This window comes from Dendrobium catenatum, unplaced genomic scaffold (genome assembly GCF_001605985.2).
Source record: "Dendrobium catenatum unplaced genomic scaffold, ASM160598v2 fragScaff_scaffold_343, whole genome shotgun sequence".
Taxonomy (NCBI): Eukaryota; Viridiplantae; Streptophyta; class Magnoliopsida; order Asparagales; family Orchidaceae; genus Dendrobium; species Dendrobium catenatum.
This window is the reverse complement of record NW_021318805.1, coordinates 65,844-70,647: the sequence shown is the minus strand read 5'-3', so window position 1 is coordinate 70,647 and position 4,804 is coordinate 65,844.

Sequence of the window (4,804 nt, the reverse complement as noted above, 5' to 3'; positions counted from 1 at the left end):
GATCCTATGAGATTCAGTCAGTGTCTGGGAAGGGAGGCATAAGGGGCCGGAATCCATAGAGATTCCGTCAGTGTCAGGGCATTTAGCTATCTGTATCTGTACTATTTTCTGTATCTGTTCTGTTCTGTACGAAATTGTGATTATGATATGATATGATCCGTACGATTCTGATTTCGATTAGGTACTTTTGTACTTTTGATTTTTGTACAGTCATGGCTTTTCTGTTCTGTCTTTCTTTCTGTTGAAAGCCATGTACTGTTCTGTAGATGATTATTTTGAGGAAATGAAAAGATAGATGTTTTGTTCCGCTGCATTTGATGTTTTTAGTAGCTCTGTTGTTTTGTGTGCTTCTGTTGAGTTAAGAATTTGAAAGATCAGTTCAGTAACCTAATCAAAGCCAGATCCTGGTTAAGAAAGGTCTCTCGTCGCGATCCGGCTCGGGCGGGATCCGTCCCCGTCGGGTCGGGTCGTGACAGGTACCTAGACTTCTGATACCATGTTGAAAGAGTAAGCCAGGAAGTGGCTTTCATCCAAGAACAGGGAAGAAAGTAGGAAACAGGATAAAGAAGAAAGAAACTTTTCATTCATTTAACTGTTGGTTACAAGAGGTATTTATAGACAAATAAAGTAAAGAAAGTACAGGCTACAGCTTATATTACAAAAGGAATTAAACTAATGACTGCCATGTAACCGTGTAGCTAACAGTTTCTACCCGACACCGGACTTCTACCAGTTATCGGACTTTCACTGGACGTTTATTCGAAGATGGATTTCGTCCCATTGTTAGACTTCTCCCTGACGCCGTCCTTCTAACCTTCATCGTCAGACAAAGTCCTTTCAACCTCCGTCGCCAGCTGACTACGATTCTCCTGACTTACGTCACCCGCCGACTATAGTCCTTCCGACCTCCGTCGCCAGCTGAGGGTCCTCCTGACTCACGTCGCCCGTCGACTACAGTCCTTCCAATAAAGTGAATACACAACAGTGACTCTTTGTATTCCCAACATGTAATGTACTTCATATAATGTACATCAAACTCATGCCTTCCTCAAATGAAGGGCTTCATTTGTAATAGACTATAATACTAATGGATTCATTCAAACTGGGCTAGGCCCCGTGGTTTTCCCCCCTTTTTCAGGGGTTTTCCACGTAAAAATTTTGGTGTTCCATAAATGCTAGACCCTCTCTCTTATTTGATTGCATGCCGAATTTTCGTACAATGCTAAGACGTTAAACTTTATATTTCTCTACCGCCGCGAATACTCTTGGACGCAACAATAGTAAAAGAACAAGACCAAGAAAAACAACAACATCAACCATTCCAGATATAAGGCAAATCAGTTTTGTCCAAATTAATCATACCTTTCAGCACATGATGTAAATTAGTAATATTAAACTCCAAAAAACTATGAAGATGACAACTATTATTAGCCAACCAATCACTTCCAAATGCTTAACACAACATATATTAAAAAACTTAGGCCCTTATAACTCCCAGTGCATTCAACACAACAAGACTTCCTCCCAACAGCAGAACTCAAAAATCATACACTTCAGACAAATAAGCATGTACATAATTGTAATTTAGACGAGATAATGAAATTAAGTAAAATACAAAGTATCACGATATACTTTACGGGCGACTTACATATTTAGCAAGCTAGATAGATTTCATATTTTCTTATTCACTCCAAATTACTAAGGGTAAGCTTTTATTGTAAATCAACATAAATTCTAGATTATAATTACTTTCCATATTACTAAAAAAGAAAATTTTCAAAACTAAGAGCCAAAATTTTCAAATTAATATTAAAATATTTAGAACATTCATACAAACAACATATTAAAAGTTAGGTGATAAAATTTTAGTCGATGTGCAACTATTCTTATTTGAACCTTACAAATTTATAATTTCAATCAAGAAAATTTAAAAAATTGTATTATTAAAAACTGATATAGATAGAATCCAACCTACTTTGATTTGAATAACTTCCAGTTGACCTCAAAATCAGCTTTCAAATCGTCTGGTTGGTCAACGACAAATTTTCAATTGAGTTAAATTTGAGTTAATTGAAGTCAGTTAGATCATGTAAATTTGATTCGTTGATGTCAAGTTTGAGTCGACTCAATTCGAGCCTTATTTGACCATGACGTCATTGTCAATTGTGCCCAATTTAACTAAAATAATTTTGATTAATAATCAAATATATTTATTTGTCGAGTCATTTTTAACTTGACTCACGCTCGAAATTATTAAAAATAAATTGTTTATTAATTAAATAAATTCAAACGAGCACAATCGAGCCGATTCTACTCGAATCAAACTCAATTTATGGCTCGTCGATTTCGATCGACTCAATTTAAAGCGACCTAACTCAATTTCAAACAAATTGGCATCATTTAGTACGAACCAGATACGATTTGTAGCTCGACGGGTCCGATCGTCCCAAATTTAAATCCACTCGACCTTAATGTGTCTGAATTCATTCATTCAAATGAATATACTTTGGTTGATTATAAAGCCTCTAGATTATAAAGGGGTAATATGGTCTTTAGCCTTCTTTAGAAGCCTCTAGATTATAAGGTGGGTTGCATGGGAGTGTTTGGGCGGCAATAGAATCCATTCCGACCCTTCGCTGTTTCGTGCGACCCGAACCTGAGAGCGTGAGAGATAAGAGGAGAGGCGGACGGCCGTGTGAGAGGCGGAAGCTTGCATTCGGTGAGAGAGACGAGTACAATCCGGTAATCCTTCTCCTTCATCTCCAATCTCTTTTATTCAATCTGATTCCTCATTCTCTCCGATCCATTTCCTCCTCCTTCCTCTTCTTCTTCTTCTTGCTACTTCTTTACATATTCTTTGTTTAAATCCGGATGACTGAAGTTTGTCAATGAGTTGAGATTCTATGTTACCTAAAATCTGAAGTGAATTTCCGTTAGTTTTTTTTTTTTTAAAGAGAAGAAGTCTAATCGTTTTTTTCTTCCTGGCCGAAGCTGTCTATCGATCGCAGCTTCTCTGTCCTGCAAGTAAGAACGCCCGATCAGCTCGTCAATCCTCCCTTGTTTATAGATTCAATATTTGAAAGATAAGATTTATTTCTTTCAAGATCAGTGGCATCTACTTTTCATTTATTGAAATTGCTTTAGCATCGCCTCAACAATATGGCTACTGATCTTGCAGTCGTTGGAATCCCGATGCTTTTATCATTTCTCAAAGTGTGAGATAAATTCAATAACATTCATCTTTTCCTTGCTTTTTTTTTTTTTTTTAACTATTTCTTGAATATCCTGTATGAAAATCATAGATACTGTAAGACTCTATTTGATCACGATTAGGATCTATTCGAAGCAAAAATTAAGTAAATATTTAAAATCTATATTTAATAAAATTTGGAAATGACTAATTCTGAAAATTGTTTCGCATGATGCAGATCAAAATCCATTAAATTGTATCGAATTGCTTGATAGCGCTTCAAGACTGTAGCATGGATCTTGTTAAGATTTTGCCTGATAATTATTTCGATTGTTTATTTCTACTGAACCTCTCTCAAATATATGTAGATTTACTCTTTACAATATGAAACTCTTATATACATCATGTTGGTCATGAAGTGCAAACCTCAATTTATTTTGATATTTCTGGTTGAATATTTCACACGATAAACTTAATTGAAGAGATATAATACAATTCATTCTCTTTCTTGAACATAAGTGCATAAACGTTAGTGTTTAATCTGTCCAATAGAAAGTTGTGTCAATGTCAGAACAAAAAAAGTTTTATATGTTTGTTAAATCTCCGTATCATAATATAATTGAACAATTTCATTAGCTTTACATTAATCGAAGTCAACTAAGAAGCTTAAAGGAAGGTAAAAATTTGTTTACTTTTAAAAGCTAAATTTATATATTTATTATTTTTTAAATAATTCTTTCTCACTCCATTGCTTCTTTTCTATGTTTTGCAAGGAAATCTTAAAAAGCAATGAATAAGGTGATACTGGGGCTACTTGGATGAGGAGCTTGGACAGTGGATGGGAGCATCAATCGCCGTCATTTCTTCCAAATGGAGGCGCTACGGGCGGAACAAACTGATTTTTGATGGAACCCAAACCATCGTGAACTCTCTCAGCACCTTCACTTCCTCCTATGGACAATTCATTCACCTTCTCCTCCTCCTGTGGATCCTCAACAAGGTCTTCCTTGATCACACCCAAACCATCGCCAACTCCCTCAGCACCTTCTCCTCCACCTCCACTCATCTCTTCGGCAGAGGTAGCAATAGAAGAAGATGGAGGTTCTGGATCATGGATCTGGCATTGAAGCGGAGGGGGGTCACACCATCGGAGAGAAAGCTCGAGCAGAGGGAACTTCGGCGGCGGATCGCGCCATCAGAGAGGGAGTTCAAGTAGAGGGTAGTCTTCAAACCACAAGCGGTTGATTTCAGAACCGTTTGCGATCGCTTGAAGCGGAAGAGAGGAGTGAAGGCGACGACGTCGGTATGGTTTCCAACGACATTCGCATTCTCCTTATGGACCGCAGGTTTTTGTCTATTCGATCAAGTGATACTTTCACTTGAGCTTGATAAAAGCTATACGACTTCGATCATCGTCGACAGCCTACCTTCTTTGGCGTCGATCTTCGTCGACCACCAATCTTATTCTTTGGCTTTGATCGTCGTCGACAGCCCACCTTTTTCTGCAATCCATCGTTATTCGCAAGCTCCAGGCTTTGATACCAAACTGATGTGGTGATTGTTAGAAGAATCAGACCTGCTTGAAAGGATTCTCAATCCATGGATAAACACAAG